This window comes from Pleurodeles waltl, chromosome 12 (genome assembly GCF_031143425.1).
Source record: "Pleurodeles waltl isolate 20211129_DDA chromosome 12, aPleWal1.hap1.20221129, whole genome shotgun sequence".
Classification (NCBI taxonomy): domain Eukaryota; kingdom Metazoa; phylum Chordata; class Amphibia; order Caudata; family Salamandridae; genus Pleurodeles; species Pleurodeles waltl.
The window spans coordinates 650,858,621-650,882,510 of NC_090451.1; the positions used below are offsets into that span (position 1 = coordinate 650,858,621).

General features: G+C 41.8%; 1 protein-coding gene across 1 annotated transcript in view; it reads right to left on the reverse strand.

Annotated features, from left to right (window-relative positions):
- Positions 1–17,016, reverse strand: part of DEDD (death effector domain containing) — a 54,110-nt gene extending 37,094 nt beyond the window's left edge. The window contains exon 1 of the mRNA XM_069218282.1: positions 16,872–17,016. The gene's annotated coding sequence lies outside the window, so the exon portion shown is untranslated. The remainder of the gene's footprint in view (positions 1–16,871) is intronic.
- Between the last annotated feature and the right edge of the window lie 6,874 nt (positions 17,017–23,890).

Genomic DNA, 23,890 nt, shown 5'->3' on the forward strand with positions numbered 1-23,890 from the left:
ATGCCACCCTTACAAAACTAGTAGATGGGAAAGAGCAAGTTATTCGGCATTTAGGAGAGGCGTTCTAGGGTGCTAGTGGGTTAGTCAGACATTTAAAGTTTTTTTCTTTGGGAATGCCATTTGTTACTGGGACTGACAACAACCTCTCAGAGTTTGCCTACACTACAACAGGGTCTGGGCAGACCACACCGAGAATCTCTTGTTGCTTCCAGGCCTGGAAGGGAAGGACGTTAGGATGCAATAGTTACATGGTACAAAAAATACCATGGTAGATTGTCTGTTATCTCGAAGTCAGACAAAGTGTGGTTTTCATTTCACATCAGCTCATCAGACTCAACACTGTGTTGTCTCTCAGTGGTCAAACATATCCCCTTTATTAGTCCTGAACACCCTGCCAAACCCAACTCAGTCATTCAACCTTACCTGTTACAAGTATCTATATGACACCCAAATCACTGTAAAGTAGATGGCCCAGAAAAACTCTACAGCTCAAAAACTGGTGACTGCCTTCTCACCATAAACACATGGATGAGAATAACCATTTAAATCTCAATACTGTAAAGACAGAGATCATGACCTATGGACGATTGGAAAAATATCAGTCTACTGCCACATGGCTCAAGAAAATCTAAGCCTGACAACATCAAGAGAAGCCAGAAACCTAGGGTTAACCATGGATTCATACCCAACCCTGATTATACATGTGAACGTCACAAAGAATGCCTCCTACACAACTAAAACATTGAGTTGCATCTTTACATACCTTAATACCAACAGAAACTGCAATTCATCCTCACACTCATAATCCCCAAGCTTGACTATGTCAACTTTTTTAATACCTTGGCACATCCACCTTGAGCAAATGTAAAACACTACTCATTCAAAATGCTGGCTCAGGACTTTCGCACCTTCACCTAAGTGAATGCTTGACTACAGCCCTGCAATCAATCCACTAGCTAGATGGAAGGAGGTTATGCAACAGAGATAAAATGTATATTTTTTCTACTCCTTTGTAAGTGATTCATTTTCTCTAACCTATTTCCACTTTATCGGTAATACTATAATGCCTGGGTCTCTGATCTCCAAATTATTCACCTGTGTTATTGGAGGTGCAGCTCCCAAACGTTAAGAAATGTGGCCACAATGGGTACTTACTGTCTGAAACCCTGCAGAACCCTGTCTTTAGGTCAGAAATTCATGCAGGTATTATAGAATTATTTGATATAAATGCTATATCAATGTGTCACTTTTCCACAATATAAGAAAACTTTAAGGTGTATATGAGAGGGCGGTAACAACGTACAAGCAGATCAATGTGTTTAAAATAATTCAAACAAAACTTGCACAACTTGAGAGGATATAATCCTGGGTAGAAAGACAATCTGAGACAGAAAAACTGTCTATATTAAAAGAATTGAATAATACACTGCAGCTTTATATAGAGGAGGCGGAAAGAGAAATTAAATACTTGGAAACATGTTGCAGCATGCAGACACAGTAATGTAGAGAGACCCTGCTGCATACCAGCATGGCTACTTGGAGCACACACCAGAAAAACACAGTTATGTTCTTATCTTCAGAAAACAGCACAACAGTGAATTTATTGGTGTGAATTTTCAAGAATTTTTTAAGCATCACACAAACTTGAAAACATCAAACAGGGTACATGACTCAGATCTCAGCCAAATACCAGGATGGAACAGCTCTAGCAGGAGTAGAAGATAACTTTAGGTACCTTTTACTTTAACCAATAAAAAAAGTAGCTATTCCAGTCTTCCTAAAGCAAAGGCACCTTGACCTTATAGCCTAAGAGCCATGTTCTATAAAGAACAAAGACGATTTAGGGTTCGATTTGGAGCCTGTCTATATCCCACCACTTTATTACACGTGCACTATATTCGAATGTACTTGTAAAAAGGTGGACGGCATATCAGTCACGTCTGTAACAAAGTACTCATAGCCAAACTCTAAATCAAGCACTTAGCACACACGGTTACTCAAAGTATAATTAATCCATCAGTACTGGCTGCCTTCCACTCTCTGAGAGTTAAACAGTGGTAACTGTGAAACTAAATCCTGGGAAAAATGCATAAACATGGGAGTCTTATTTTCTTTTATATTTATTAAATCTACACAATAAAATAATAGCTCATGTTGTTGCAAACACAATGACGACCCATGCACAAACTGGTTCTACCAGAGCAGTCTGGATTAGTGCCAGGTATAGATACTTCCCACAGTACTTAGAACAGATTTCACCATTTTGCACCATACCAGAGCAGAGATAGATTGTGTTACTTGATATGGAGAAGGAATATGATTCAGTCGTATAGCCTTTTCTTCCAATATTTCATATATGAAAAAAAAAAAAAGATTTGACATTGCGAATAGCGTACTATTCACATAGCAACTAAGTAACAACTATGAACTTGTAATCACAGAGTTAGTGAGATATAGAGCCTTTTCTAACATAAAAATCATTTGGGAAAAACCTGGACATATCACCATTTATAAATACTACAGAAACAACAACGGCATTCCTATTACATTGGTGGGGAGATTGAGTCAAATATTTAGGCGTTTAGATAAGTAAAAATAGAGGAAAAGGGTTTAGAGATAATTATGAGCGGGACGCGCAGCAGACTGCACCTGATCTCGGCGGAGTTTCGGAGCCCCTTTTCCCACTCCTGGTAAGCTCCAGGAGGCGCTTGAAGGCAACACACTTTCCCCGCGGCAGGGGACGCGCAGTTGACTACACCGGATCTCAGGGGAGGTTCAAAGCCCCCTAATCCCACACCCAGTCAGCGACAGGAGGTGCCTAAAGGCAGCACACTTTCCCCCCGGCACGAGACACATGGCAGACTGCACCTAATCGCGTGGGAGGTTCAGAGCCCCTCCTCCCATTTCCGGTCAGCGCCGGGAGGCGCTTAAAAGCAGCACACTTTCCCTGTAGCGAGGAACGCGTCCAGGCCAATACCAGGCCCGCCTGTGTCCGTCCGCAAATAAGCGAGGCTGGGCCACCCCCTTTAGTTTGTGTTTTGGCCTGATATTCTAGCAGCGACTGAGGTATAAGTCACAGGTTTTATGTCAAATCAAATCATTAACATTTATAAAGCGCGCTACTCACCCGTGCGGGTCTCAAGGCGCTAGGGGGAAGGGGTTACTGCTGCTCGAAGAGCCAGGTCTTGAGGAGTCTCCGGAATATGGAGTGGTCCTGGGTGGTCCTGAGGATGGTGGGGAGGGTGTTCCAAGTCTTGGCCGCCAGGTAGGAGAAGGACCTTCCACCCGCCGTGGAGCGGCGGATACGAGGGACAGCGGCGAGAGCGAGGCTGGTGGAGCGGAGAAGACGGGTGGGAGCGTAGAAGCTGAGGCGGCGGTTGAGGTATTCTGGTCCCTTGTTGTGGAGGGCTTTGTGTGCGTGGGTGAGGAGTCAGAAGGTGATCCTTTTGCTGACGGGAAGCCAGTGCAGGTGTCTCAGGTGGGCGGAGATGCGGCTGTTGCGGGGTATGTCGAGGATGAGGCGGGCGGAGGCGTTCTGAATTCGTTGCAGACGTTTCTGGAGTTTTGCGGTGGTCCCAGCATAAAGGGTGTTGCCGTAGTCCAGGCGGCTCGTGACGAGGACGTGGGTCACGGTCTTTCTGGTGACGGCGGGAATCCAGCGGAAGATCTTCCGGAGCATGCGGAGGGTGAGGAAGCAGGAGGAGGACACGGCGTTGACTTGTATGGTCATGGTGAGAAGTGGGTCCAAGATGAAGCCGAGGTTGCTTGCGTGGTCTGAGGGGGTCGGTGCGGTGCCAAGGGCCGTGGGCCACCAGGAGTCGTCCCAGGCGGTCGGGGTGTTACCGAGGATGAGGACTTCCGTTTTGTCTGAGTTCAGTTTCAGACGGCTGAGTCTCATCCAATCTGCGACGTCCTTCATTCCATCTTGCAGGTTGGTCTTTGCGCTGGTGGGGTCCTTGGTGAGTGAGAGTATCAGTTGAGTGTCGTCGGCGTAGGAGGTGATGATGATGCTGTGCTTGCGTACGAGGTCGGCGAGGGGGCTCATGTAGACACTGAAGAGAGTCGGGCTGAGCGAGGAGCCTTGTGGGACGCCGCAGATGATCTCAGTGGGGTCTGAGCGAAAAGGTGGGAGGTAGACTCTTTGAGAGCGGTTGGAGAGGAAGGAGGCGATCCAGTCCAGGGCCTGGCCTTGGATCCCGGTGGAGCGGAGGTGGGTTATTAGGGTGCGGTGACAGACGGTGTCGAAGGCAGCCGAGAGGTCAAGGAGGATGAGGGCGACTGTTTCACCGTTGTCCATCAGGGTTCTGATGTCGTCTGTGACTGAGATGAGGGCGGTTTCAGTGCTGTGGTTGGCTCGGAATCCGGATTGAGAGGGGTCGAGAAGGTTGTTGTCTTCAAGGAAGTTGGTAAGCTGCTTGTTGACGGTCTTCTCTATGACTTTGGCAGGGAAGGGGAGGAGCGAGATGGGGCGGAAGTTCTTCAGGTCACTTGGGTCAGCCGTAGGTTTCTTCAGTAGGGCGTTGACTTCAGCGTGTTTCCAGCTTTCGGGGAAGGTAGCAGACGAAAACGAGGAGTTGATGATAGTCTGGAGGTGCGGGGCGATGATGTCGTCGGCTTTATTGAAGATGAAGTGTGGGCAGGGGTCCGAGGGGGCACCGGAGTGGATTGAGTTCATGGTGGTTTTGGTCTCTTCTGTGTTGATGTGGGTCCAGGCGTTGAGGGTGATGGCCGGGGGTGTGGGTTCAGTGTTGGTCAGCTGGGTCTGGTGTCCGAAGCTGTCGTGTAGGTCACTGCTGTTTGAGGTGAACTTTTAATGTTGAGTGGGGGGTAAACTGCTTGTGGGTTTTTTCCTCCCCAAATGACTTCAGGAAATATAGGCAGGCGTAAAACACCATCAGCCCCAGCCACTTTAAAGTCCACATTGGATGGGTTTTTGCAAAGCAGTGGGTGCTCTTAGCATGGAGAATGAAATGGCAGAGAGAAGATTGCCATTGTCCTCAATACCTTCGAATAGTCCAAACTCAGCTCAGACCCCTGCTTTAACCCCAAGCATACCGCGAGTGAGGGGCAACCAGGAGGGAGACATCCAGCAATCTAGGCAGGCTGTCTCTTCACCTGTTCCATCTGCTTTAAGTGTTAAATCTGGAAATTCGCTGAAGGAACCTGATGCTTATGCCCCAGTGGGAGGATCAAGGTCTATAGTGAACCCAAAACCCATTAGTGCTAAAAGGAAAAGATTAGAGAGTACATCAAGATTAAAGAAAGCAGAGAGTTGGTGTCCAGAAGACCACCCCAAGTTAAAGTGGGGGGGAGAACCTGGGGGCCTGTCAGTCGGTTAATGGGACCACTGAAGGCTCACTGTCTTTACAGGAAGGGCTCTTCCCGAATATAAGAAAAAGTGTTCATCGACGCTCTGTACCCGATACTGGAACGCTTAGAGCAAATAGAGAAATAATTTAATCAAATGGAACGATTGCTAACAATCCCAAAAGGAGATCTCAGGATTGATCTTCCTGCGTTAGCAGACCAGGCCCCCATGGGTGTTAATGTTGTGAATCGGGAGGCCCAGGCGGATGTATGTTCTTTGTTGTCCACCGAGCCCACTCTCAGCGCTGCTCCTCTTAGCATTATAATTTCCGCTAATAGGCATGGTGAAATGTTGAGGTGTTGCACTACCTCAGAGAACAAATTATCGAATGGATTGACCGAGACAAATCCTATGCAGCCGAACCTACGGGCAGTCCCCCAAACTAAGGGGGCTTTTGTCCGCTAGCATCTGTCCTCTGAGTGTACTCCATACACAGTGGTGTTAATTGGGGCTCTTCCTCTGGCTGACTATTTACTCGACGATACTCAAAAATTGATAAACAAAGCAGCAGATTGGTGTAAGAAAAATGCTACGTGCCATCACTCAATAATTGATTATATTATTATGACCCACAGAGTAAGTTGGGTGGGTCCTACACCTAAGTCTATTGAAGGGGATTGTATTATACTTGAGAACACTAAATTGGTTCACTTTTTGTTATCTCGGTTGGGTTATGCAGATAGACCACAAAGTAGGATAGAGGCTAGATCATTGGGCTTTTTTTTTTATCCACCCACACTGGATGTACCTAGGAAGGATGTGCTTAATGGGCTAAATAAGAGCAATTGGCCATCTGATCTGCCAAATCCCATAAACCCATGTATTCATCCCAATCGCTATGAAGCCCTATCAGATCTAACAGATATCAACTGACGCCAATCCATACTAACATCCAGAGACTTTGGGGCTGTGACCAAGTCATCAGAGAGGGCCACTAACATACCTGACCTGCGCCCTACCCCTTTTGAGTCGCCTTTAGTAACTGATTGTGACACGAACTCTGTAAGACTCACACAGAGCCTGCAGTTTTTGTCCTGGAATGTAGCAGGGATGAGAGAAACTCCTCAACGAAGAATGGTTGGAATATGTCACCAACTATGACATTATATGTTGTCAGGAAACATGGGCTCTCAATCCTGTATTATTAAACGGATACAGGTCTTATTGCTCACCCGCTACTGCTTCGGTAGCAGGAAGAGGAAAGAGGGGGGGGTGTTTAACAACTTCTCTCCTGTGCCTTAGACAACTTAAATGTCATAGTGATGGCGTCCACTTCAAACTTTCACATTTTGTATAAAAAAAAAAAAACACGATATTCAATTTAATCTTAATTAACTTTTATTATAACCAATTTTCATCTTGCACTGCAGATATTGTTGAGGATATAAAGAAGAAGTCGCAGACTTCTATGGTAGACAAAAGTGCATGACTATTTGAGTAATCTGGGCAGCAGATTTTAACATTGTGAAATGTCGATTTAGTTGGGAGCGCCTATGTGGTTCTAATCCACATGAGAATTCTAGTGGTCACTGTTTACACTGCATATGGTTAAGCAATAAATAAACTGATTCTGTCTTATATTCTGGTCAACACTTTTTACAGGGCATAGTAGCCGTGTTACAATCGCCTTTGTGCTGCTATCAACTAATTCGGCGTGCAACTTGAGGTTTTTTAAAGTGCACCGTCTACCATTTAGTGATCACAATCCAATTCACATTTCTTTTACAGTAATAATCTTGTAACAAAAAGATCTGCCCCCCCCCCCCCCAAACAGCTGTACACAAAACAAAGGGGTCTGCTTAAAATGGAATAATGTCAACCCGAATAATGTATTTAATATTTTAAACATTAAGCTGGAGACTGATTTCTCTTGTTGCCGGTCTTTTGAAAGGCCTCCGAAAGAGATCCTCAAGAGTTTTAATAATATTAGTAGAGCGGTAGCGAGCCAATTAATTTCTAAAAAAAACGGCCAAGTGAACGCCCACCGAAATCCTGGTTTAACCAGGAGTGCACCACTACACTCAAAGCTCTTAAAAAGGCGACTGCTCATACGCCACGCAATCACGAGATTATAACTAGCTCCAGATGGACTTGTAAGCAGGCCCTGTTAAAATGGAAGCGTGAGCTGAGGACCAAGGCATGGGAAGACCTGGATAAAGCGGGCAAGCTAAAAGACGGCAAATTTTTGGGGGAAATTGTTAATCGCCCATTTCTTAAATAATGATTTTACCTCTGGAATAGAGTGTCACCTTATCAATCTACCCTCTGTAATTAATGCTATCAAAAGTGCAGCTAACAATAAGGCCCCAGGACCAGATGGGATTCCAATCAATTTGTATAAACACAACATTGATTTCTGGGTCCCCCTATTGACCGATGCCCTCAGGGCAGCTGTTAAAGGTAATCTGAGGGCCTAATGGGAAGAAAGAAGCAATTATTGTCCCAATTTTATAAAAAAGGAGATTGAAGCTCGCCTTCGTGTTATCGCCCGATCTCCCTATTAGATTCTGCAGTAAAGATCCATGGTCGGGTGATCCAAGATAAACTAGAAACCCGGAGAGAGGACACAACTTTTTTTTTCACCTATGTAATATGGCTTTAGACCCAGTGTAGGGACAGTAGAGCAGGCCTTAAACCTAACTCTTACCTGGGGGAAGTATGTCAAAGCCAGGAGAGGTGCCCTTCACATGGCTTTTATGGACCTCTCCTGTGCTTTTGACCTAGTGAATCAGGCGATTCTATGGGATTTAATGGATCAAGCTGGCACTGATCATGCACTGGTGGATCTGGTGCAAAGAATACATAAGGATACGACCACAAAGGTGCGCTATACACTCTTAGGGGAATGTAAAAGCCCAATTAGGGTGTCCAGAGGTGTGAGACAAGGCTGTAGTCTTGCCTTTTTTTCATATTTACTGTACATGAATTCCCTAGGTACCTATTTAGAGTTCCATAGTTTGGACATCCCACGCTTAAACCCAACAAGCAGTCTCGGTCCTCCTTTACATAGATGATGCAGTTCTCTTGGCATTAACTGCAAATGGTCTTCAACAATGCACAAAAGCTCAAGGTAAATTTCCAAAAATCATTCATAATGACCTGCGGACCCTAAACTACAAAAACAAATAATTTCCATACATAGTGAACCCAGCTAACAAAAGTGCCCTTTTTTTTGTTACCGGGCCATCATGGTTGATGCACGTGGGTCTTGGGAGAGGCCGATTGCTCAAAGAGTACTTAGACTGGGGACAGCATTGGTTGCGCTATTTAGATTTGCAAAGCAGCTTGGTTGTAAACCTATTAAGGAATTGAGACAGTTGTACAGAAGCAAATGTATTTCCCTTTGGGGTTTATGGTACTGGCCTGTGGGGCAGCTACAAGTTGCAGAGAATAGATTTTTATCTCGTCTGCTGGCATTACCTCATAGTACAACAAGCCTGGTTCTTCACTTTGAATCAGGGGTAGGTTATATCGAGGATCTCATAGGCTTAGCTTCCCTGCTACTATGGATTAAAATCTGGGTTACACCGAAGGCGGCATTTTCCCGGCTAGTTTTAGCAGACTGTCTAAAACTGGCCAACTGGCAAGCAATCCCTTGGCTGGCATATGTTAAAATCTATTTTTATGATCTTTGCCTAGATGCCCTTTTTGATCATCTTGATATTTGTTTCCAAACCCAAAAGACGGGTCAAAAAACGGTACCTGATGCACAGGAAGGAAAGGCATATTGTAAGAGCCCTCAACATGGTGACTATGATTAATTTTATGCAGTTTGACAATATTTCAGGGGCGAATATGTACTTGCTATGGCTAACCAATCCTCAGCATAGGTTTTACATAACAAGGCTGAGGCATAACTTAATTCACTATTTGGTAGCCTTTCCAGTAGCGGGGACTAGAACAACTATTAATTCTTGTTGCCCATGTGATAACACCTCCATTCAATCTACATTGCATGTTATGCTTTTTTGTAAATTATATTTTGTATGTTGGGCTCGTTTTCTTTACCCCGTCCTTAAACATATGCAACCTTTATCATATAAAAATGGTTTGAGATACTTGCAATCTGCTGCCTCTCCGGAAATTTGCTACGCTGCTGTGACTTTTATTATCTCAGCCAAAAAGCAACAGAAGGAAAATGGCATGGTTCTTTGAATTTTTAAGGTTGGGTGAGTTTTATATTTGTGTTATTACCCAACTAGATGTATAACACACCTTATGTGAACAGAATTGAAATACATTTTATAGAGGGTTGATTTTGTAAGAATAACAGTTTTATAGATATTCTACTGTCTATATTGGATTAGGAGGCAACACAATCAAAGGGTCTTTGTTTACTTTGAACTATTTGATCAAAGGAATGGCCGAAACTGGCTTATATTATTTGCTATTTTGCACATTTTTGTTTTATAGCTTTTTAAATCTTTTTAGACTTCATGACTACTGATTCATTTCTATTCATAATGATTAATGTTTATACTGTTTTTATGTACTTTTATGGTCTCAAGTGAGACCGGATAAAGATACTCTGACTGACTGACTGCTAGGAGCTAGCACTCGACAAACTCTATTCTCAGCTAGAGAGAGCTTGATCAATCTGGCACTTTCCAAGGCAGACACGACAGTGCTAATCAAAATGCTAACTTTACCTATTTCTTATTCCCCAAATACCCATGCCCTTAAATTAGGTATTTTTTTAGAAGGCTTCGCTTATTGCTTTCCAGTTTACTAGGGGTGGTCTCGACTACTACTTTGCAGCACAATCAGATTTTATAATCTACTGTTTCAGCAAGGGGAAAGACCCATCCACTTAACTACCAAAAAAAGAGAGACAAGGATGGACAGGGTACACTGCAACTGCTTATTGCTGCATTGCTGCGTTGCTCAGGCCAGCCACACTTATACAGACAGGATCTGATGCTCTTACAGTGTAATGTGGACAGTGGTGAGAGCTGCAGGACACGAGCAACCATTTCAAACCTGTTCTTGCTTCTAACATTTGACAAATATGTAATAGGTATTTTATTTTCAAATTGGGATAAAGATGAAACTAGACTAGGCATGTTGGCATACTATGGATTTTGCAAAGCAGTAAGGGTTAAATTTCCACATGTGCAATACAAATCACTGGAATTCCATCCCCTGACTCAGATCATAGCTCTTGTCCTGTAAAAAAATAAAAATTAAAAAAAATGTCCTGTTGGTGCCAAGTAGTGCAGCAACAATTTATGGCAGCAATCTCAGTATACAACAGATCTGATAATAGCCTTGTAGATTATGCTAGGGCTAATACTATAGTGGGGCTTGTATAACAGCAATTTCCTCATTTTGTCATTGTTCCACAGATCTACATACTGGGTCTGGTGGTACTGGTAAGCAATAGTTCCATGGATGGAATGCCTTTTTGAACGTATGCAAATCTACTAACTTGCATGTATAAGCGTTTTCACCAGCTCTTTTTCCATACTGGGAAAGGTTGGAAATTTACTTCTGACATGAGCAGAAGTAAAACATCTTCCAGGGTTGGGGAAAAAAGTAGTTGGAGGTAAAGTGAACTTATAAACGCTCAACAGATTTTTGCATGCACAAAACTACACACACATTTTTGCTTGTGCTAAAATACAGTTCACAAATATTTTCTAGGAGTACAATTTTCTGGTCTTCTTGTGAAGTCATTAAATACATGACTTCACAAGACATCTACGCTGGGGTCACTTTTGTGACGCATTTCAAGAATTGGGCCCCTTGACCTTTTCTTTTCGTTTAAATTTTCTCTCTATGCATGTGCTGGCTGGCTTCAATGTAGGTGACAGCAATCTGCTCTTTCATACGGAGCATATTTGGACACAAAGTAGTTTTGATCAGTCCCAAGAACTACTGTGGCTATGTGTGCTTTTAGAGACCAAAACATATTTTGGCTTTTTGCTAATCTTTGTCATAGTGGGGAGCAGCAGCTCCCACAACAATAACGTTTTACAGAAGCCATTTAAAATGAGACTCACATTGACAAAAGCAAAAGACTGACCACCACTGACCCACATGTTGGCTTTGACAGTGCTTGTTAATTTTCATGTTTCCCATAATCTTGTTGAAATTGGTTACACTGATTTTTCCATTATGACTATTTTTGGGGGAAATACCAGCATCCTTCGACACATTTTACTAAATGATGCTTCAAAGAAGTGGTATCTAAAATGTCAAAGTAAGTTATCAAAACATTTTTCCTAATGACATTTTTTGTGAACATTTTATTTTGAAAGCCAAGAATCATTAATCTTACTTACAAGCTTCTGCAAATATTTGCATCTAATCAGAGAGCATTCAGGGACCATTATACATAGCCTCATACTCTTAAACTTTGCAAATGTGTGTACACATCTATTTTTTTTCTGGAAACACTGTCCAGTAGTGCAGTCCGAGCTTACAACACATGTAGACCACTCACCCTAATAATAAAGGCTTTGCATTAATGAACCAAAAATACAAGTTCGAACAGCATCAACATAAGGACACAAGTATTAACTTCAGACAATTCCCTTCCATGCTCCATAACATGGTATTGTAAACTGGCCGCCAAATGGGTTTGTGCTGCTGGGGGCTTGGCCGCCTTGTCCCAAGGACAAAACAAACATGAAAACATGTTGTACTTGACCCTAAACAATATGTCCTAGATATATGGCTATAGGAATTACACACCCCTGAATACTGCTAACAGATGAAGCTGTTTTCTGTTCATTTCAGACCAAAAGCCTATATATTAAATAATCAAAGTATATTATATTAGTGAATCTACGCGTAAATTTGACTCCGAGGTGAGCCCATCCTGTGGATGGTGCAGATGGCCCTCTTCTGATTTTTTTTTTCCTACTTAGCTTGGAAATGTCCTGACAAAAGGAAATAGTGGGAACAAATAAAAGACATAATAATGAAAAACACTGGAAAAACGATGACTGCCATGATGATGTTAGTTAGATTTGCGGGGAAAAAAATCTATCTAAATTGATAAGGACACAGCACTGTTGTTACTACTAGCAAGGTTATGAACACAAAGTTCTCTTATTCGAAGGCAAGAGAGTGTATCAAATATGTGACTGTGTAATCAGACCGTTGAAACAAATGTAAACCTGCTACTCCTAAAATCAGCGGTTCAAGGATACACTGGAATCTCTTCTTACATTTTAGGAGCTGCAGTTCAACATTGATGCTGCTGGACGATACTACTGGATAACTTTATCGCGAGGCAGGGTAGATGTTTTGACAATGTCATACATCACTCAATAAGTTGTCTATCTTTGACAGTTTCTCATGTCATGTAAGTACACTTTACCAATGCCTTTAGCCAACTGTTTGTAACTGGAACATTTCAAAGGTGCAACTACACCAGAGATATTGTTACAATATAATCTGTTATGATATAACTTGTTAAATATACTCTATTAAACCAATTAATATTTTTGAAGTGTAATCTTCATATGATATAATCTTGCTATAATATAATCTGCGACAATACAAGATATTAAACTGATTGATATTGGAATGTTAATCTTCACAACTTGTTTTATATTTACTGTCCAAGCTGCTGATTAGGATTTAAATTAGGACTTTCAAGTAGGACTGCACATCAGGTCAACACGAACATCAGAATATAGGGACTTACCCCACATATACCATCTGCTGGCTCATAGTTCCCCTATATGAACCCCTAACCTTACAAGGGTACCAGGTGATATCAGCAATCTCGAACATGACCACTCAGATTCCCAAGGGAATCGAAACAGACATATCTTTTTGCTGTTCCTTTGCATACCAAAGGTTAATACAGGAAATTTATGAAAATGGATTTTAAAATATTCATTGAAACAACTGTATTCTTGCATAAAAAGCATGTGTGTCAATTATTGGGCAGATAAACAACGCATTATAACCAGCACCACGAGAATGGTGAAAAAGATAATTCAACCATGGTAGAGGTAATATGTTGTTAAACTTCTATCTACTACTACCTATACTATTGAAAGCATATTGGAAGTACCCTCTGCCAGATCCAATGGGATAGCCTAACGCCCACCATACCTGTGTATGATGTGCCAGGAATCCGTCTGATGTAGTGCAAGCTATTGTCCTTTGCATGTCAGAGGTCAGAGTCAGCAGGGCTGCATCTCGTCCCACAGTGCACCTCGTTCCAGGATAATCCCAGCAGAAGTGCTCCTTTGCCAAATGTAGTACAGAGGCTGTTTATATAATAAAGCACTGTTCACACTACACTGGGTCAAAGATGCAGAATTGATGCAATGGTTTGTCTGGAGCCTTAGAGCTGTCTCCGTCGGCCAACATAACACAAGGGCATCGTGTTCTATGCATCTAGCCTCAGACAGTATACAACAAACAAAGATTACTTCTCAGTTCATTATCTTGTTGATGTAAAACCATGTGAAAAGTCACCATTAAAAAAGATGTCAAATTAAAACATGAAATCTAAAACGAAGACTAAGCTCTGGCCCTAATGTACTACCTAGAAAAGGGTTTTTGATTTAAATTGCTGCTTTCTTGTCTGTCTCATCAACATAATTTCAACCAATTACCAATCATTCCCACCACCTCCCTTAGTCTACAAAGTATATTAGAGAGAAAGCAAAGGCCACCATAAGGTTTGACAGCATCAGAATGGCTTGATTGTCTTGGTCCAGGGTCTAAAAAGAATGTTTCTTTCAATGCTGGGCATTAATCCGGATTCTCTCGCCTAAGTTTTTCATCAAACCATTTGACAGCAGAGCACACTTCATCAGACACTCGCCTGGCTATGAGCATTAATGAATAGTATAAGAAAAAACCTTTGGGCATACACTGAATCGCCAGCACGAGCTACACATGTACTCTAGCTTTTCACAGCAGCACATTTTCTTTTAGACCCACTAATGTCTTAAACTGGATCCTCAAATCCAAAAAGGAATCTTAGCTCAAGGTCCTTTGGGATATGGATGTCACCCTTGCAACTTCTGAGCATATTGCTGTATTTTTTCGAGGGAAGGCTCTACAAACATTTGCAGACCCCGCGTAATCAAACATTGGGAGCTGCCATAAAAAAATTGCAGTCTCTGTCAGCCAATTAGATCACCATGTACCAGTTAGGATCTGCAGATCCTGTGAAGGGTTGACAGACAATAGCTCTCTGGTATTTTAAGGTTTGCTTCTTTTGAAAAAAATTCACCCACAGATATGAAACTGTAAGATCACAAACGGTAAGATACATACAAGTAACCAATTGAATGCAACATTATGCCCTTTATATGTAATGCAATTAGCTCAATGATATTTAACATATTTACACCAAATTAGGGACAAATTCAAAGTAAATGTTTAACTTAATTAAAAATAAGGTACAATCCCCTTAAGTAGTCTGTTTCTGTGATAGCGGAGAATGAAGTTCTCCTAATGCCATATTTTGAAAAGACAACTTTTTTATACTCTTGCCCAAAACTTTGATCTTGACAGATCTGCTAAAAGACATAACATGCATCAGCTCAATTGACCAATTTCCAGTAAAGTGTGGTGGAGATTTGCTAAATAATACCAAAGTTATTAGCAAATGAAAACTCCTGCTCTCCCTGAATGATGAGCATAAAAACTTGGTATCGCAGACTAGGCTCACCAAGCTATTGACTACAAAATTGCACACATACTTGTCAAATGGTGCCAATATTGTTAACGAATCAAAAGAGATCCTCTCAATTAAACCAAGCTAAGCACAAGGACATATTTAAATGTTCGTTTTTAATTAAAGAAAATCATAACTGTATCACAGTTTAGCCACTTTAAATATCAATACATGTTTAATTTCATTTGACTAGTTTCTTGCTTCTTCTAAATATATTTTGTTTATAAAAAAAACAACGAATTTTAATGAGAGCTGTGTTACCAATGAGCATCCATCTTTTCTAAAAATCATCAATGATTGCGCTAGCTGGTTCAACAGACTTCCTTAAAACTTTGATTTTCAACCTGAATGCTCACATATCCTTCAACAAAATATAAATATATATACAAACATTTACACTTAAGCACGCAAGACTACTAGTACACTCGTAGCACATTATCTTATTATCCAGTTTACTAAAGATGAACAAGGTGAAACAAATCAATTTGTATAGGATGAACCGTTTCTTATAACAGTATCTATGATATATTATGGTGTTCTTACCCAAAAGACTGTACTTCACAAAGTAAGCGTCCAAGAGGGCTGCTGAACCCAATAACTCTGACCCAATAATTTGAAGTTATTGCTTTTAGATACGAGTTAAATATAAATATGTTACTATAGATACACAGGTCCTGTACTGCATTAAAATGGTGAATAGAAAACGAACACTGGCTTGGAAACACATTCAATCATACAAAATTAAACACATGACGAAATATTTCATGTTGCTTTTGTACTTTGCCTCTACCATAGTGTAGCAGTGTTTATACACGCACATCAACCAATGACATTACCGAAGCAAACACACCGAAAGAATCTAGCAAGATTTGTCCATTAATAATACCACCACCAACCTCCATGAGTGGTACTGCATGCATGTTTTAACTGATCGCGAAATCCAAAGTAAAGTACTGAAAAATAAATTATCATGTTTGAAGTCACTACACGGGATAAAAGATGGCTGTACTGTGAGAGGTATAAACGAGTTAAGGACTGTACAAATGAGAATTTGCAAGACCTTGATGCTTGCTATATCGCAGTTTAACTTGAGATGGCATTTAGGTGCCCTGGTGCTTACTGAAATAAATAAAAAGCACTTTCTCAAAAGGAACCCGGAACTGCAACAAACAGAACTAAAAACAGACCTACTGGAGAAAAAATCCAAAACTATTACACCTGTACCAACACATATTCCCTGTTGGTTTAAAAACGTGGCTTCTTAAACGTTTCCCATAGACCTCTCCCTAGTATGGCTTTTCTAGTTTCAGAGTCTGAGGTAGCAGGGCCCTGGTCAGCTGTGCAAGTACTGCATTTTGCTAACAGAGACGGAGTCTCAAGCATCGCGCGTGACACTAAAGCCAACATCCATCGAAACAGCTGTCAGGCGGAAACAGCCGATCGAAGCCCCTTTACCGCTTCTGGTCGCTATCCAGTGAGCTCGCGCCAGCTGGCGGAGACTGCGACGGGAGTTAAGTGCTTTGCAAAGGGACTGCTCTGATCACTCCCCAAGTTACAAGCGTTTCCTCGCCTCTGCGGGCGGGTGAGGCAGCAGGCGACGGCCTCTGCGGATCCGCGGTGCCTCGGGGCTCTGCCCCCAGCACCCCTCTGGCCCCGTGAAGTGCACCAGGTGGGGCTGGCGGCGCACCCCGTCACACCACAGAAGCATCGGACCGGATCAGGCCTGCACTCTGCGGTGGCCGGAGAGGCCCCGGTGCCCGTTGCCAGCGAGTATGGGTGTAGGAGACCCCACCAGGACGCCCGGGTCCTCCCCTCCAGACAGACGGGTACTCCCGGCACAGACGGTACCTGCTTTGAGTCCCGCCTTCCGTGCCTTCGCGGGCCCCCTAGATGACTTGTGCCCCTCCCGGTGGGTGAAAAGAGGCCGGGCCCACGGCAGCTCGTAGCCCCCTATGACCCATCCGAACAGGGCCGCTGCTGGGCAGTACACTTCCGCCGAGGAAAGCCACCCGGGCTCTACCCTACGTCACGACGTGTGCGTTGCTTCCTGTACACCCTAGCGCACTCGACTGCCATGGAACAGCAGGCGTGCCCTGACGGGAGCCACCCGGCCTTCTTCCTACGTCACGGACACCTCGCATTTTGTGCCCCACCCCCAAGCAGCCGCCTGCCTTAAGAGCGGCGATGTTAGATTATGGGGCTCGCTGGCAATTTGGGGGTGGGGGAGTACGTGAAATAGAGTATTCCTCTGCTCGAAAGAAAAGGGGGTTTATGAGACTAACGGGGCGTGGTCTAATACATCTGCGGGCTGTCGGCGTTACGTGGGGTGGGCATGGTCGGGTTTTGGAGCTGGGAAGCACAGGCCCCCACATAAACATTCTGGTCCGTGCGGATTTACGCATCTGGAAAACTCACCGAGGGTGTTTGTGAGGGCTTTACATTAGAAGTAGCACATTACGTGTGCACTTATTTAATTAAAAAAAATAAAAAAAAAAACACGGGCTTATGGTCACAAGGCTACATCTTCGATATAGTTCTTTCAAAGTAAATATGTAAAGTTCTGATTTGTAAGGTTTGCGCAAGGCGTTATTTTGTGCAGTACATTTTAAAGTGAGCTTTTAAAACCGCCTTTTTATAATCTCCATAGAATTTATGGCAGTGTACCTCTTTGAACCGCCCGGTAGCTGAATGAATAAATTAATTTTGTAAGGCTTCTTTTCAAGTGCCACGCACTCATGTTCTTTCACAATCTACAGTCCGCAGATATGCTCCAGTCCAACTACCAAACTATCCTGTTGGCAAACACTCCATTAGCTTTGTATGTCCTGGTATTTCATGAAGGGCTAACCTGTGTTCGGACTGCCTATTTTATAGTAATTTAAAATGATATGTAGCCATACCTGGCCATCACTAATACTGTCACAGTGCATGGTCATGTAGTTGTTGGACAAACAGCCTGCCACATAATCCCGTAATACTGCTTGGCCGTTTATACTCGGAGCAGACTGAATCGCTACAAGTCTTGTATCACCTAGTACTGTGCCAGTCCATAGCTGCAAAACATCCATCACCACACATACAGGTGTGGAATAACTGAAGAGATCTGCTACAGGAAGACTCAATTTATTCAACTACTGCTAATTACAACCAACATCATGCTTTGACCGCTTCTTGACAGCTCACAATGCCAGTAATGCAAGGAATGACTGTAACTAAGTCCCTCCAAGCAGATTTACAGACCATCTTTAGCTCTGGCCTTTGTTGGTTCAGGATCATGTGCATAAACCAAAAATGTAGGAATTTACAACCATGACCGTTAAGCAGCTTAATGGGCTACAACCATAAGAAATACCACAAAGGGACCTGCAGAGCTTCCATCTTTTGTGAGACTATCACCAACATCTCAACACATGATCCTTTAACTTACCACACTGAAATCACTCACAGCAGTCTCCTCTTCACACTCTGTACTGTAGTCATTGTGTGCCACTTTCACCATAGTGTCTCAAAGTTTCTGTTTTGCTTACAGTTTTCCTGTCACTCGCCATATTTCAAACATTTCTTAGGATGTCTTGCTTGCCATTGCGTGTGTGTGACCTAATTATAGCCTAAGGTGACATGCAATAGGGTTGTAACATCTACTACCCTCAGAGGTTGACTTGAATCTTTTGACTCAGACAGGCGTAATGAGATCATCCAGTTATACAATGAGAACCAACAGTCAACTAACAATCAAAATATGCAACAAGTCAGTTATTAATACATACCAGGACCTATGTAGTCATGATTCACTACACCAATTTGGTAAAGTTTGAACATTTATTGCCCTTATATTAACAATTCTAAGGTCACATAAATGATGCCCAAAACCAAATGGTAGCCATAAAGAAACAACACAGGCTATCTAAAGCGTCTAAAGAATGTCAATCTTGTAAGAGAATTCACAATTAAACATATCAAAAGAAGTATGCAGAATAACAGAATTCTTTGAGAAACAGTTACAGAATTCATTGGCTGTGCAGTTGAATCAACCAGTTGAATCAACCACGATCAATAAATAAACAGTTAGATCAAATATTAGGTCAGACATCCTAGCTATCACTCTAATTTGAAAAGCATGTGTGGGGTTTTACTTCGTCAAATGCAAAAATTAAAAATAAAACAAAAATTAATTTGGAAAAGATCTAACTATGGCGCTAACAAAAATATGTGATTGTATTTCTAAAAAGGAAACCTGAAAAGGAAAAACAAATGCACATTGGTTGTTGTTCTCCTAAATGAGACAGCAGCCAGCAGTATCTTCATCTGCAGAGCACTGGAACAGCAGGTCCTCAGCAGTAATCATCAGGAACACAAAGAGGCAACAGTTCAGTAATGTAGGGCCTAAGGTATCTGAACTTTTAGAATCATAGAAAGAAATGAATAGCTGAACTGAACAGAAGCTAAACAGAATCTAAACTGACTTACATCACCTAAAGCTTTGTTAAACGGAAGTCCTATAAGTTACTAACTAGGCTTCTAATGGACACATCTATGAGGTGTCATTGTTGGCAGCCAATTAGGCTTAATCTGTGCCTCAGATGTATCTTTTCTTCATTCCTTCTTCAGAATAAGCCCATCTTGACACTCCTCTCCTCTCAGAAGTTTCCGTAGAATTATTACATTTAGAAAGCAACATAAAACATGACATTGAGGTAGCATTACTTCCTACCATGTTAAAACGTGCAATATTTATCACAAGGAAGTACACAGTGAGAAGTAAGAACAGGACAGACATTTTCCACTGTGCACATGTAACAGGACGTCTAATAAAACAATGTTTGCAAAAATGTTTCAGTAAAGTCAGCATAACATTTCCACACGGTGCTTCTGGGAAAAAACTAAAACGTAGGCCTTTTCACTAATGCTAATATATGAAGGAAATAAAACATTTCTAATAATTTAAAACCCTTAGTTTTATACTATGTTAATATTAATCTTCTTTCGTAAGTACATGTAATTATAAAAATACATTTTCACAAATATTTATTATTTAACATAGAACTTGTGGTGGCAGAAACCGTGTCAGCCACATTTTAAACATACACGTTTTATTTTCGAACACACACTTTCTCAGGCCTTTTAATACATGTTATGTGCTTTTCTGGTACATATATTTATTAAATATGTTTGCTCTCCAACAACATCACTCACAATCACTAAGGCCTTAGTCCATCTTCACTACTCCACACGCTCACCATAGCTCACAGATGGTCATCTTTTATTAAAAAAAACTCTTTCTCATTATGAATTTATTTTTGGTGCGTTCAAGACCTCTGAATGTCATTTGGTGGATAATTCAGAGTGCAAGCTCTAGAACCTGCACGGGTTAAAGGAAAATGTTCTCCGCCCAAAGGGCCCATTCGCCCACAGTATATACAGGCCTCGAAAAATCATAAAAATGTTACTAGACCTGCAGGTTGAGTAACTTAAATAACCTACTCGACATAACTGTAATGTATTTGACCCGTAAACAGGTGTCAAATTGTGTGATCCTAGGCAAATAGTTTACAGAGTTGCCTTTTTCTTCATTCTCACATATGACTGCCCCTTCAAATATGTGAGCTCAGCATTTCTGCAGTACAAAAACATCTTTTGTTTGGTTAACTAGACTAAAGTTTGCTGCATGTATCACAATAATCTAGCTCACATATAAGGGACACATGATTTTTTTTTAGTTTACTAACAGCAATGCCATCAGGGCAGGAGTGTTTCACAGTTTGTTTAAACACTCACTTTTAATAGCTATATTACGAAACCATGATGTGCTAGCATATTGTCATCTACACACAGTACATTTCTAAGAAATGTCCAAAAACCTTCCCACTAACTTGCAACTTTACTGATAAAAGTATTTAGTGTATTAACAATCTGTGAAAATTGGGTTTTAGAAAACATATCCTTTGCACATCAACACATAAGGTATTCTGATTTGTTTTCATCCTATTAAAATATTTTTTTCATCACAAAGAAATATAAAAAATGGGCGTTCACAACTACTGAAATGTATTTTGAAATGTTTGCACAATTGACTTAGTTGATTAAATGTTGTGTGTTAGGAAAAACCTGATACCCTATTTCCTTTTATTTTACACTCTAAACAGCAGATCACACGGTTCACCTTACAAAGTCCTGGAACTCTGCAGTCAGAAGAAAAATTAGTTCTAAGACAAACTGGCTTTTGACCTCTGTCTGTGCACACAGAGCAAATGTGACATAATAAGATTTAAAGACATCTTTTATTGTGCCTCCACTTTTCCACTGAACAGAACACCTTTTCTTTGTCAGTTCGCAAGAAGGGGCGAGTAAGTCCCAAAAATAGCTCGACCTGATCAAATAAGACTCGCCATAGCGAGTGGGGGAGTAGATTTTTGGAGCCCTGATATGGGTGAATTGCAATGTCGCTGAGTCATGGGTGAAGTCTGTGCACCAGTTTTCCAGTCTAAGAAAGCTGGATATGCTTAAAAGCAGCCTATAATCACAGTATTAGCGCTTAAATCTGAGGCTGTCTCCCCACTGCGTGGGTCGCTCCTTTCTGGGCCAGAACTATGGGCCCCAACTCACCTTGCGGAAGGAGCAGCATGCCGCTTTTCTAGCACGCCAGCCAGTGCTTAAATCTGTGGCACTTTTCCCGCTGCCCGGGCCAAAAGCACACCTGTAAGAGCTTGCAGGAGGCTGAAGTGGGCCTTCCCTCTTGGCTTAAGCATTGGGGTCTGGGGCTTGTGCATGACGTTTTCCAAGACTGTCTTATTAATTCTGAGCCTTATTAGCGGATCATAACCAAACTCGTTTGGTGGACTTAGCTTCCTGCATTGCCCAAAGTTTTTGATTTAGGCTGATTTCCTCATATTGTATTAACCTATTTTGCAAATTTAGCTTCTTATTTGTGGAATTAAAAGCAACACTGTAACATTTGAATCAAGGTGTATCACACTCTAATATAGGCAAATGGAAAGCAACATGTTTAGTCCTGGGCACTGCTAAACACTTAAAAAGCTCCACTAAATCTGATAACTGCACTCAAGGAAGTGGGGTCACTAAATGGCACAGATGCACCATCCCAAGTCAAACTTGGGATAATCTTGAACAGCAGAAATGGAAATGCCCTCCCTAACAACTCATTTGCTATCCCCAAACAAAAAAACTTCTAGAACTAGGAAAGTAACCCCAAGACCAGCCTCAAAGGGGACCAGTGCAACACTAAGATAGCTCAGACAGCGCGCCCCATACGTCACACGCATTCTACTTTAGAATTTAGTGAGGAGTTGGGTCGCAGTATGAGTACTCCAGCACCTTTCATTAGTACCATAGATGTTCAGTTTTTATGGCTAATGTTGCCAAATTTAAGCAAAACCAAAACAAAGAAGAAGAGGACACATTAATAAACAAATCGATTCATTGGATTCGTAAGGTGAGAGGCTATTAGAGAGGATATTTTGGGAGACTTTAGGCACACTCAGTCTGTCTCTAAATATGATACCATTTGATGTGCGGACATCTACTCTGTATGACACAAATATTTGTTTCAAATGCAGGTGCCAGGATCTAAACTACCCTAAATAAGGGTGTATATCCCCTCCCCACCCTGTAGAAGAATCATCCATTGCGGCGGTAGATTGACAACAAGGGCCTAACATCATCTCTTTTAGATGGGTTTTCATTTAGGATTAATAACGAGCAGTGTATGGCTCCTAGTTCCCCTGACCATCTTTCCTTGCCAATTGATGATTTTGACCCACCTGTTTGTAGTTGTCAACCTGAAGATGTCTCATGGTTAGACTCTATCCTTCCTCTTAGTATGTTGTAGAGGAGTGACGTTAGATTCACAGAGGCACTTTATCTGTCACCTACTCTCACCCAGAACAAAGGTACACTCTCAATAATGTCTTGAAATGTTGCAGGACTAAAATCAAAAACTTTTTCACCAGATTGAAATGATTTTATCGGCTGTCTGACAGCTACTTGTTGCAGGAAACCTGGTCTTTGGAACCAGTATTCAAACCCAGCTACCAGAATTTTTGAATTCCTAATGGACATGGCCCTGCCGGGATGCCAACCAGAAACCTTACTATTTAGATCTGTTCTAGTTTGAATTTTATAATCAAACAACTTCACAGCAATTGTCCAGATATAGCTGTCCGAATAGTGACAAGCAACTCAAAATCCATCGACATATTTATTGTCTATACCAGAGGGGTCAAAGGAGGCCTTAACTCACCAACCTTCTGGTCAAATATTGCGTTGAATCATAATTAATAATAGCAGGGGATTTTAATACTGCATTTGAGCCCCAAGATAATGATGATGCTAGTCTAGAAGCAGAGGATGAGAGTTGGGGCATTCCATAACTTGATTTACTCTGATATGTAAGTGGACAGAGGCTGCCCTTCAGTTAAAATCACTTTCATTAGAATTTGGGTTGAGAGCTGCCAGTGGGAGAACTAAATCTGATAGAAGGGGGGCTTTTACTTTTGACAATTTGTCCCACACTAGTCAAATGAATTATACCTAAATTAATCTCCATCTACGGCCGCATCTCAATGACATGATTGTTAAGACCAGGGTGGAAAGTGATCCTAACCCCATGTGACTGACAATGGAGTCCCTCTGCTCTAAGCTGGGAAACAAACACCAAATTGTTGTTAGTACCAGGGATATCAATTCTAATAATGGCACGCCGTCTTAAATGGTCTCAATTTATAGAGATGCCTGATCTCTTGACACTGACTGGTGCTGACAATGTTTTGGAAAAATCTTTAGCTACTTTACAGTTCCCACTATTACATCTTGTGGGACCCCAGTAGAGTTAAAATCTTATCCAACATGGA